This window comes from Ammodytes marinus (assembly GCF_949987685.1).
Source record: "Ammodytes marinus genome assembly, chromosome: 17".
Classification (NCBI taxonomy): domain Eukaryota; kingdom Metazoa; phylum Chordata; class Actinopteri; order Uranoscopiformes; family Ammodytidae; genus Ammodytes; species Ammodytes marinus.
Genome location: NC_137221.1, coordinates 23,599,517 through 23,612,670, shown reverse-complemented (window position 1 = coordinate 23,612,670; position 13,154 = coordinate 23,599,517). Strand labels below are relative to the sequence as shown.

Below are 13,154 nucleotides of genomic sequence, written 5' to 3'. Positions count from 1 at the left end.
TGGCAAGTGCCACCGTTAGCACAGTTCATGTGGCTTCACCACAAGGGTCAGTAATTCAACTGCAAGACACTATGGATTGTGGAGACAATGATCTGACAGAACATGTAGCAGACACCACTTCTGACGAGTTGTGCACTGCTGCTGTAAGGGGAACATTTCACCAAGGCGATGCAAGGTTTAAACATAGTGGCCGCCAGTGTATGGCTGTAAGTTTGGTAGCTTTAGCTAAATCTACATTGAACAGTGTTTTTCGCTGGACATCAGAGGACCTTGATAAGACGGTAGTATCTGGTGACAAGCTGTATAACTCAATGTATGACAGCATACGTCATCCTTCAAAGTTTCCCAGTGTTTCTGAACTTCCCAAAGAGACAGTTATTGAGGGACATAAATTTGAGTTTGAATATGGTGAAGACTGTATCCAGGGTGACTTGAGTATGGAAGAAGAGCAGATGCAGGCAACAGCTTTCACTAAACTATCTGATGGGTTGATAAAGATGTTTACGCAGTATGACACATGTCTTTTGATAGTTAAAGGCACCGCATGTGCCATTGTAAAGGAAAGTGGACAATACGCTGTTGTCGATCCGCATGCTCGCAATTCGGCTGGCACAGTAGATTGTAGTGGTAAAAGTGTGGTCGTTTATCATAGAAGCCTGAGTCACGTGGAAAAACACATTGAAAATTTAGCAATATCTCTCGGTGCAACTCAAAACTTATTTGAGATCGTTGGTGTTTCAGTCACCCACAGAAGTGCCCCAACAACAGTGATCGACAGCAATGCATGTATCACAGGTTCAAAGCGTAAAGGTTCAACAGGAACTTCTAAATCAAAGAAACTTAAAGGTGTCCCCAAGATGTGTACAAAAGCTGTCACTCAAACTCATTCTGATGTGACAGTGAATATAGATTTAAAGCATTCAGCACAACCCTCCACTTCTCAAACTTTAAATGATGATACAAGTAACTCAGATGTGGAGTTTGTAAGTGATACGTTTACAAAGCACAATGCATGTATCACAGGTTCAAAGCGTAAAAGTTCAACAGGAACTTCTAAATCAAAGAAACTTAAAAAAGGTGTCTCAAACAAGTGTAAAAAAGCTGTCACTCAAAGTCATTCTGATATGACAGTGAATGCAGGTTTAAAGCATTCAGCTCAACCCTCCACTTCTAAAACTTTAAATGATGACACAAGTAACTCAGAAGTGGAGTTTGTAAGTGATACGTTTACAAAGCACAAGTTTAGCCCTATTTGTAATGAGGTTGCTCAAGGTTTGTGTAAAAATTTAAAAATAGAGTTCCAGAAACCTGATACTCAGGTGCCTACAGTTGACTGTGACCTTGGTTCTCCATGTAAAAACGAGGCTATAGTGGGCGACGGAAACTGTTTCTTTAGAGCCATTTCTCAGGCTGTTTGTGGTACTCAGAAGTCTCATCTTAAATTCAGACATGCTATTGTTAAACATCTAAAAGATAATGCAGAGGGGTATGAGAACATTATAAGGGGAAGATCTTCAGTGGAGGAATACCTTAGCACATCTAATATGAAACGTGTTAATACATGGGCTACAGAGGTAGAAATCCAGGTTGCTGCTGACTTCTTAGGAGTCAGCATTTTTACATATTTTAATGCTAGATGGGTAAAGTATAGTGCAAAAAATACAGATTTACCAAAACAGGGAATCTACCTAGAGAATGCCAATAGACATTATGAAACTGTAGTTTGTGTTAATCAGCCAGAGCTGAACAATTGTTATGGTTACTGTAAAATGGACACATCTAACAGCAGTGGGTACAATGTAAGACAACGGAGCAAAAGAAGTGATTTAAAAGATGACCAGCACAGCAAAAGTAGTGGTTTAAAAGCTAACAAACAACTGCAGAAGCAGGGTGCTGCCATTAAAGGTGGGGAGAGTAAAATCGTGTTTAACTTTAGCCCTGTAAGCACTGAGAATTGTAAAACATTGAGTAATAAATATAATCTGGAGTTTGAGAAACAGGCTGTACAGGTTCACACAGTATTTGGTTCTTTAGCTGCTGTTTGTAAAACAGAGACAATTAAAAATGATCGAAACAGTTTTTTTAGATCATTTTCTCAGGTTGTCAGTGGCTCTCAGAAAGGTCACATTAAAATTAGACGTGCTGTTGTAAAGCATATGGTAAAACATAGTGCCGAACATATGATTTATTTAGACAAGAAATATGTTTCAATGACAGATTATGTTGAGAAAAATAAAATGAGGAATGTTGGCAGTCCAGCCACAGAAATGGAAATTCAAATAGCAGCTAATGTTTTCGGAGTGGACATATATGTTAACAGTGCTGACCAATGGGTTAAATATACCAGCAAGACTTCACTAATATTAGACGAAGGGATTTATTTGAAACAGTCAGCCAGTAATCATTTTGAGCCAGTGGTTTGTGTCCATGATGTAGGTGAACAGAGTTGCTTTGGTTTGTGCAAGCTGAATACTCTTACTCTAAAACGAAAAATAAACGACAATTCAGATGTAAAGGCAGAGATTGATAGTTCCAGTTCAACTACAAAGAATTGTCCTTCTAAATTTATTAAAAAGAAGCTGATGTTGCAATATAATAAACATTATAAAACAAATATCAATTATAAAGAAAAGAAAAAAGGAGCTTCTCGTAAGAATTATTTTGATATACATTACAAGGAAAAAAAGCAGCAACTGAGTGTCTTGAAGTACAGAGATAATGTGGAGCATCAACAGAGAATTAAGCAAGTGAATATGCTGAAGTATAGAAATAATGTAAAGCATAAAGAGAAGTTGAAACTATTGAGTAGAACTAAATATAAATTAAATGCTCTTCATAGACAAATTCTTAAATCAAAGATGAAAAGAAAATATCAAGAAGACGGAGACTATAAAAAACGTCTGGCAGCTAACAACAAACTTAAAAGGCAGCAAATGAAGGATGAAACAAAAGAGTTTGATATTGTAATGGAGAAGTTTCTGGATAAGGTTAAAGATGGGCCAGACTATGTATGTTCCGTTTGCCAAAGACTCTTGTTTAAAAATCAGGTATTACTTTGCAAGAGGGAGTATTATGACAATAAGAGCGCAGTAGTTGCGTCGATTGCTGAGAAATGCATTACTGAAGACTATTTGCATAAATGTAGCGATGACTGCGTAATGCCGTGCCAGCTGACGGCCAGAAGTAAGTTGTGGATCTGTAGGACATGTCATTATAAGATCAATAGAGGTCAAATGCCACAAGAGAGTGCGCTAAATAATTTGCAAGTGTACCCCATTCCAGAGGAATTGGCATGTTTGAATACTTTAGAACAGCATTTAATTGCTTTAAATATTCCATTTATGAAGATGCGAGCCCTACCGAAAGGTTTTCAAGCGGGATGTCATGGGCCGACGACATGCGTGCCTTCCAACATCGTGCAAACGACTAATTTGCTGCCTAGGTCTAATATGGAAAAGTCTTTGCTACCTATCAAACTTAAACGCAAATTGACTTACAAAGGTCATTATGATTATGAGTTTGTTGATACTATGCATGTACGACAGGCATTACTATGGTTAAAACAAAACCACAAGCTTTATAAGGATATAGAGTTTAATAAAGAGTGGATAAATGAGCTGTGTAAAGACGATAATGCTACTCCCGCAGAGGAAAGTGACAATAATGTAGAGAGTGTTGAAACATCCACAGATGATAATGAGGACGAGCTTTTACATGACAGACAGCAACATTGTATGTTTCAAGATACATGTCTCATGCCTGTTGATATTGGTCAAGAAACGCTTGATCAGTATTGTGATAGTACCTTGAATCTGGCACCGGCTGAAGGAAATAGTCCCGTCCTGTTGCTTTCAGATCATACAAATGAAGCCAAATGCTTCCCAGTATTGTTTCCACAGGGATTAAATACTTATCATGAAGACAGACCGCATAGGTTAACCTTGTCACGTTATTTTAATAACAGATTATTACATGCTGACGGTAGGTTTGCACACAACGTAGAGTACATCTTTTTCGCTCAGTATATGTCGGAAGTAGAACAGGTTTTGTCGAAAGTTTCTATAGCTTTGCGTAAAGGTAAAGTAGGGGGTGCATTTAAACAAGTGACTACTGATGTTTTGAACAATGAGGACGCTTTTAGGAATATGTTACAGTCTGACGATGGCTATCGGTTTCTTAGACCTATTAGAGGTACTCCGAGTTTTTGGCAAGCGGCTCAAAGTGACTTAATGTCGTGCATTCGTCAATTAAATATTCCTACGTGGTTTTGCTCCTTTTCCTCTGCTGATTTGCGTTGGAAAAACCTTCTGAGTAGTATATTGAGACGCGAAGGCAGAACAGAAACAGCTGAACAACTGGAATGGGCAGACAGGTGTAATTTGTTAAGGAGAAATCCAGTATGTGCCGCTTTAATGTTTGACTTCCGCTGGCATGTATTTCTGAGGGAGGTCCTTATGTCTCCATCCAATCCAATTGGAAAGATAAAAGACTATTTTTATAGAGTAGAATTCCAGCAGAGGGGGTCGCCACATGTACACTGTCTTTTTTGGGTTGAGGACGCCCCTCTAATTGATAAAAACACAGATGAGGAGGTAACTGAATTTATTGATAAGTATGTAACATGTGAGTTGCCTTCAGAGGCTGATCCCTTATCAGACATAGTCACATCGGTGCAGCAGCATTCAAAACGACATTCAAAAACTTGTAGAAAAAAAAGCACCGTTTGTCGCTTTAATTTTCCAAAACCGCCGTCTTCTCGGACATTTATTTCTCGTAAACATGAGGAAGTTGCCAAAACTTGCGTCTGTAATCTAGATAAGGCAGATGGCTCTGTGTCATGTAGTTGTGCTCTAGGACAGGATCCCAATAGAATGAGAAAGGAGCATGCATCTGACATTATGGAAGCAGTTAAAAAAGCTCTGACGGATGAGACCATGAGCTTTGACAGTGTAGAGGATTTGTTTGGAAAGTTAAATATAAATCAGATAACATTTGAGGAAGCATACAGGCGTTTGTCGCGGAATACACACATTGTCTTAAAACGACAGCTTGATGAAGTGTGGGTTAATCAATATAGTAGGAACTTGTTGAAATGCTGGAACGCTAACATGGACATTCAGTTTGTTGTGGACGCGTACGCATGTGTAGTTTACATAATTGCCTATATTTCAAAGTCAGAAAGGGAGATGGGCTTGTTGTTAGGAAATGCCCATAGAGAAGCCACTAAAGAAGGGAATCTTAGTGCAAAAGAGGCACTGAAAAAACTAGGAAGCGTGTATTTACACAACAGGGACGTTTGCGCTCAAGAGGCGGTTTATAGGTTAACCAATAAACATCTGAAGGAATGTTCGCGGAAAGTTCAATTTGTACCAACAGGTGAAAATGTAGTTAAAATGAGTTTGCCTCTGAGTGTGTTGAAGCACAGAGCATCATCGCAAGATCTTACAACACAAGACATGTGGATGACAAGTATTGTTGATAGGTATAAGAACAGACCGGCAGATGACGTTTTCAGTGACATGTGTATGGCTACATTTGCTTCAGAATATCGTATTGTGAATAAAAACGAAAATGCTAGAAACAAAATTAAGTTAAGAAACGATTTTGGTTTCGTTACAAAAAGAACCAAAACACAACCAGCAGTTGTACGCTATGCGCGTTTTTCTCAAACCAAGAATCCAGAGTTATACCATCAGAGTGGTTTGCAGTTGTTTTTGCCATACCGAGTAGATGATGAGTTAAAACCAGCAGGGTTTGAAACCTTTCAGCAGTTTTCTATGAATGGTCATGTTAGGTTTGGTGATGGGACAACACATTTAGTCAGAGCTGTAGTTGACAGTAACAGGCGCCTGTTTGAAATAGATGCGGAAGAATTGGACAACATCCAAAATAGCATCGATACAGATGAAATGTTAGAAGATGCGTGGTGTGAGTTGTGTCCTGCGCAGGAATTGGAGCGGTTAGAATGCGAAGAGCTCCGTAGTGAATCGCCAAATCACTTGGATGAAGATGTCGGAACTATGCCAGATTTGGCAGTTAGTGCTCAACAGGTTGCTCGTTTAGAAAAGAGGAATAACATCCTGTCCCGCAGCGACGGTTTATCATTAGTTAGGTCTTTGAATGAGACACAGATGTCCATTTTCTATCGGATAAGACAGTGGTGTTTAGACTTGGCAACAGGGAAAAAGCCAGAGCCGTTTCATGTTTTTATTACAGGTGGTGCAGGTACGGGTAAAACTCATTTAATTAAGGCTATTCAGTACGAGGCTATGAGGGTATTGACTCCAGTGTGTCGTCATCCTGATGACATTAGTGTCGTGTTAACAGCTCCAACAGGGATTGCAGCATATAATTTAAATGCTGGAACTATACACAGTACATTTAGCATTGGTATAGATGTAAGTTTACCCTACACCCCACTGGGTGAAGAAAAGCTTAACACTTTGCGTGCTAAACATAGCAGTTTGAAACTATTGATCATTGATGAGATTTCAATGGTAGATCACAGACTGTTGGCTTATATTCATGGTAGGTTGAGACAAATTAAACAGACAGGTGACTTTGCCCCGTTTGGTAACGTTAGTCTGGTTTGCGTCGGTGATTTTTTCCAGTTGCCTCCGGTAAAGGGCAAAGCATTATATGAAGAAAATGTAGGTTTTGATTTGTGGTCGAACCTTTTTAAGGTTGTAGAGCTGAAAACTATTGTTAGGCAGAAAGATGCTGTTTTTGCACAGTTGTTGAATAGGTTAAGAAATCGTTCTAAAGGTAGCCCATTGCTAGAGAGTGATTTAATGACATTGAGACAATGTGAAACAGGTGAGGACAGCTCAGTCTTACACATTTTTCCTACAAACAGACAGGTGAATGAGCATAATGTTCAGCAGCTGGTAAAGATATGCGCTGACAATGTAGAAATCGATGCTCAGGATTATGTTAACAGTAAAAAAACAGGGAAGCTAGAGTTAAAAGTTGGCCATCACAGCAAGACTTACAATACGTCTTTGGTTCAAAAGTTGATTTTGGGAGTAACTGCTCGCGTAATGTTAATTAAAAATGTTGATGTTGCCGATGGCTTAGTAAATGGTGTCTGTGGCACTGTGACACACATAGTTATTCCAACAGGGAAGACATTTCCTCAGGCAGTTTATGTACAGTTTGATGATAAGCTAATCGGTGCCCAGCGTAGAAGACAGTCTCCTTCTGTAGCAGCTAATTTAGCCGACTCTACAGCAATATTGCCAGAAGAAGAAAGGGTTGTTAAAAAAGGTGGGATGCGTAGACAGTTTCCTCTTAAACTTGCATGGGCATGCACTGTTCATAAAGTTCAAGGCATTACAGTAGACAGCGCAGTTGTTTGCCTTGAGAAAATATTTGCTGCAGGACAGGCATATGTAGCGTTAAGTCGTGTTACAAATTTGTCAGGGTTAGTAATTAAAGACTTTGTAGATAAGGCGATTTATTGTAGGACTGGTGTTGAGGATGCGATACAGACAATGCCTCTTTTCTTAACTGAAGATATAGAAAGGCATCCGTTGAACCCGGATACATTTAATGTATTTCTCATGAATGTTCAGGGTTTAACTTCTCATTTGGCAGACGTGACATTGTGTACACAGCACCTTCAGCTAAACTGTATTGCTGTTACAGAAAGTTGGCTACAGGAAGATTCCTCATTGGAAAGTGTAAAGATAGATGGTTATAGCTTTCATAGTTTTCCACGAAGTGTAGCTTACAGTAGCAACAGCCCAGCGCTAATTGCTTTGCAAGGCCAACAACATGGTGGCGTCGGTCTGTATAGTGTAGAGGGACCGTCTGACCATGTTAGTGAAGTCCCACAAGTGGATTTAGAATGTGTAGTTCACCACTGGACCACATATGACATAGTGTTAGCTGTCATTTATCGGCCTCCGTCATATCCGTTGCGGTTATTTAAAGATAACCTTGGTAAGTTACTTGATTGGCTTAATCCAAAAAGTGAAACAGTTGTTGTCATGGGTGATTTCAATGATGACATTTTGAAATCATCAACAATCTGTAAATTCATTACAGACAAGGGTTATGTACAATGTGTTACCCAGGCTACTACAGAGAAGGGAACACTAATTGATCATGTTTATGTTAAAACTGTATCATATGACTTAGAGAGTTATGTGGTACCAACGTACTTTAGCGACCATGAGGGTGTTTCATGTACTTTTAAACGTAGAAGAGTCATTGAGTAAAGCACCGGGACAGGACTGGGGCTAAATGCTGTTGAGGTGCCAAACTGGTTTGCAGGTGTCATAGTAGTTTCAAAATAGTTGTTTATTTAGTTACCAGTTATCGTTAGCGCAGTCATTTCGGGTCCGGGACTATCCCTTTGTCTCGTCGGGCTGTAATAACTGGAAATCAGGCTTTGTAGTATTTTCAAAACGGATTTGCTTTAGTTACCAGTTATCGTTAGCGCAGTCATTTCGAGGTCCGGGCACTATCCCTTTGTCTCGTTGGGCTGTAATAACTGGAAAACAGGCTTTGTAGTATTTTCAAAACGGATTTGCTTTAGGTACCAGTTATCGTTAGCGCAGTCATTTCGAGGTCCGGGCACTATCCCTTTGTCTCGTTGGGCTGTAATAACTGGAAAACAGGCTTTGTAGTATTTTCAAAACGGATTTGCTTTAGGTACCAGTTATCGTTAGCGCAGTCATTTCGAGGTCCGGGCACTATCCCTTTGTCTCGTTGGGCTGTAATAACTGGAAACCTTTTACAGGTCAACAGGTTTGTATATCTATATTTTGAAGTGTTTATAATGAATATATGTATGATTTTGATGTCAGGTTTGTATAAATTGATATTAAAATGTTGATTGTTTACATGTATGTCATTAAGTTGATAGTTTCAATGTATCTTATTTTAACGTTGCTTCTTCCCCGGAGTTGTTTTTTGTGCTTTTTTCCCTGATAGGTTAGCTGGGTTGGAAATGTTCCCGTGGAATATTGCTGCTGCTGCCAAGCCCACTTAAGTATTTTTGTTATAAGTACTCATAATACTTTTTGCAAAAAATCATACTGTTATTGTTTTTGTTGTTGTTTTTATTATGTCCCTAAAGGCCATGCTGTATTGGAGGAGATGCTGTGTATGTTGTATTGTTTTGTCTCCGTTGTCTTGTGCCTTTCAGTTTTCAATGTTTGTCCCGTCTGTCTTATATGTTCCCTCTCGTGGCTTGCACCTTGTCGTTGGTGATTGGGCTTATTACTAAGACAAGCCTTTCTGAATGTTTTCTGTCACTGCTGTAACTTGTCTTCTTTTTTTATTCCCTGAGGAAATTAACAATGCCTTAGCCAATAAGACTGACATACCCACACACCTCGGGTAAGCCGCTTCTGTGACTGGTCACTGAGCATCGTATCGTGCTTTATATAAGGTAATTTTACTTGTTAAGTAATTATTTAGTGCTTACAAATAAATCAATATCTGCAGTTTATATTTGTCTTTTATAATAGCACAAAATTTAATTTAGTTTTTTTTATAAAACCTCTCACACTTACTCGCTCTCTCTTTCTCTCTCCCTCTCATACACTCACTCACTCACTCACTCAAACAAAAAACAACTTGCCTACTAGTATTTATACGGTAATGTATGCTCTGTCTTGGTAATTGTCTCCTTGTAATAGGTGGTTGCTAATGATACAACAGTACACCCATCACTTGGAGCTCCTGGTTGTAATGGTGATTACTGCTTTGAAATCTGGTCCATTTTCTACAGGTAACAAGTCTTATCCTTTAGTTTTTCCTTCCTATTCTTGTCTGTCTCAGTCTTTCAGTCTGCATTTATATACATTTTGACCTTATCTAATTGTTTGTCTTTATCCATCCTCTCTGTTTTACTCAGGTTATTCTGGATTATGTACCAGAGTCCCCATCCCCTGGTGTGATCTGTCAGAGTGGACCTTCCTTTTGGGAATCAACCTGTCGTCTGCTAATCAGTGCAGGTAAAACTTTGTTACATTAGCGTGTCTGTGTCACTCTTTCGCCTCTATACACCTGTGTAATTGCTGCTCTGTCTGTCTTCTTCCCAGGTCTCCTTACTGAAAAGAAGTTGGTGTGTCTCGGACTCAACCTTTGGAAGCTTCTAGAGACATCTTAACATCAGCCTGCATGCACATACACATGTACTATGTCATTTCAATATGTATATATTTTTTTAAATCACTGAAATAAAACGTCCATTTCACATCAGTCCTGGAAGATGCATGCCTTCTCTGCTGCTCCTGAGGTTTCTTAGCCCTTTTCCCCCCGTTTAAAGGGTTTTTGTGGTAGTTTTTTCAAATTGAGTCATAACAGCAGAGGGATGTTCATGTTTTTAAAATAAGAACCACCTTAGTAGTGTCTGTTGTAATGTAAGCTTAATCATATCTTCCTTTACTTGATTTTATTTTTTCATTGGATTTTATTTAAGGTCATTTATTCAGTCTTTTCATCAGTCTTTTATATTTTAGTAGTGTATTTTTAATTTTATTTATTCATTAAAAGTTCATCAAAGTCTTTGGGATAGTATTTCTTCACTTCCTGTTTTATTGAATATAACATATTGATTATTATTGATTATTAGTCATTGTTTATAGAGTTGTACTGTATAAGCTGTGGAAATAAATGTTACATGACGTAATAACTTTACTTATATGACTGCTGAGTTTTAATTTGCATTTATATACATTTTGACCTTATCTAATTGTTTGTCTTTATCCATCCTCTCTGTTTTACTCAGGTTATTCTGGATTATGTACCAGAGTCCCCATCCCCTGGTGTGATCTGTCAGAGTGGACCTTCCTTTTGGGAATCAACCTGTCGTCTGCTAATCAGTGCAGGTAAAACTTTGTTACATTAGCGTGTCTGTGTCACTCTTTCGCCTCTATACACCTGTGTAATTGCTGCTCTGTCTGTCTTTTTCCCAGGTCTCCTTACTGAAAAGAAGTTGGTGTGTCTCGGACTCAACCTTTGGAAGCTTCTAGAGACATCTTAACATCAGCCTGCATGCACATACACATGTACTATGTCATTTCAATATGTATATATTTTTTTAAATCACTGAAATAAAACGTCCATTTCACATCAGTCCTGGAAGATGCATGCCTTCTCTGCTGCTCCTGAGGTTTCTTAGCCCTTTTCCCCCCGTTTAAAGGGTTTTTGTGGTAGTTTTTTTCAAATTGAGTCATAACAGCAGAGGGATGTTCATGTTTTTAAAATAAGAACCACCTTAGTAGTGTCTGTTGTAATGTAAGCTTAATCATATCTTCCTTTACTTGATTTTATTTTTTCATTGGATTTTATTTAAGGTCATTTATTCAGTCTTTTCATCAGTCTTTTATATTTTAGTAGTGTATTTTTAATTTTATTTATTCATTAAAAGTTCATCAAAGTCTTTGGGATAGTATTTCTTCACTTCCTGTTTTATTGAATATAACATATTGATTATTATTGATTATTAGTCATTGTTTATAGAGTTGTACTGTATAAGCTGTGGAAATAAATGTTACATGACGTAATAACTTTACTTATATGACTGCTGAGTTTTAATTTGAAATAGTACACGTGAATAGTCCATTGATAAACTTTAATACATTGGGTTTAATTGTAAAAATGTATGTGTAGTATAGGTCTGACAAATGTATCCTGTCTTTAATAAATAAATCTTTTTTCTGACTAAGTTCAAGGTAGATTTTGTGAATCTGGAATGGAAAGCACCTGTTAGACACTTGAACATTTATTGTTTGCAACTATAGCAAATTCCCATTAGTCAGGCACAAAATAAGAGAGTTGCATGTGCGTGTTCATTTAGGCAGCTTATAAAAATAATTCCTTTTCTGAGACCTTCACTCCTCGAAGATTTCCTCTCCCACTTCTCTGGATTGTTGGCTGAGAATCGTCATCTGATGGAGATCACCTAAGCTTGTTGGCTATAAAAGCTCCACATTGCATCTTGTTTGTGTGATTTTTCCTTCTTCAAACCAACTCAGGATACACCCATGATTTTTGACCGTAGCAATTCACCGACTACATAGTGTTTTTCTGTTGGATTTAGTTGTAATGACATCTTGAAATCTTATGTGTACTCTGTACTTGCACATCATCTGAGGCAGTTTGTAAGACTTATAAACATGTAATTGGAAAAGCATTCTACAGTAGGCATACCTAACAGGAGCTGAGTTGTATATTCAAAGCAAAGCACCATTACACCCTGGACCATTAACTTGTATTGGAGGTATTTTGGAAATCATTTAAAGGAGCTGAGTTGTATGTTCAAAGCAAAACACCATTACACCCTGGACCATTAACTTGTATTGGAGGTATTTTGGAAATCATTTAAAGTAAGATAGAAATTGAAGGATACTTCTTTTAATCATTTTGTATAAAACATTACAATAAAAAGATAAAGGTTTTCATCCAGTGTAATATATATATATATATAAACAATTCCTCCCCATTACTATTGTAAAACGTACAACTATTGACGTCACAAAGTTACAAAGGGTAGACCGCTCTGAACACGTGACTTCTCGACTGGCTAGAATAGTGTTTAGTGCTCTGCACAGACACCCCAGACGGTCAGCAGGGAATACGTCGAAATGCATGTAAGTCATCAGCAATGCCAAGATACTGCAAAGGCGTTGAAGCCCATGGAATCAGCTTCCAGTGTTATCATGGTGGCTTAGAACACTTCCTGTTGATTTTGGGCGGGGCGTTTGCAGAGACACAATCTTGTTCGCCGCTTGTATTGTGTGGACGGGGGAAATCTGCCTCTGGGCTCATAGGAAAATAAGCTCCCATTCACAGCATGCAGTACCAATGGGTTGGCCACTAGTCTATGCTGGCTGCTCGGAGAAGGCAGCATCCTGGGGGCCTGGTTTTTTGGGCGAATATTGCTAAAAAGAACACTTCCTGTTGATTTTGGGGCGGGGCGTCAAGAGGCTTTTTTGTTCGTACTGGGATTGTACATTGCTGTATTAAATTGTGTGGTTCTAAGTACAACACAGCCTGAGTTATGATCAATCAAAGGGTTCATGACGTGCGTTTGTGATGTTTTTTAGCTAATCAGGCGCCGGTGCTGCAAGACGGTGGTTCCGATTAAAACGAGCTTTCGGGTATATCATCTTCCATGTCGGAGGACGTACCCTATC

General features: G+C 38.5%; 1 long non-coding RNA gene across 1 annotated transcript; it reads left to right on the top strand.

Moving 5' to 3' along the window:
• The first annotated feature begins 9,207 nt into the window (after positions 1-9,207).
• Positions 9,208-11,085, top strand: LOC307264322. Its single transcript, XR_013845313.1, has 6 exons — positions 9,208-9,400; positions 9,651-9,742; positions 9,869-9,968; positions 10,056-10,148; positions 10,745-10,844; positions 10,932-11,085. It is a non-coding gene; the product is annotated as an uncharacterized lncRNA (long non-coding RNA).
• The last annotated feature ends 2,069 nt before the right edge of the window (positions 11,086-13,154 follow it).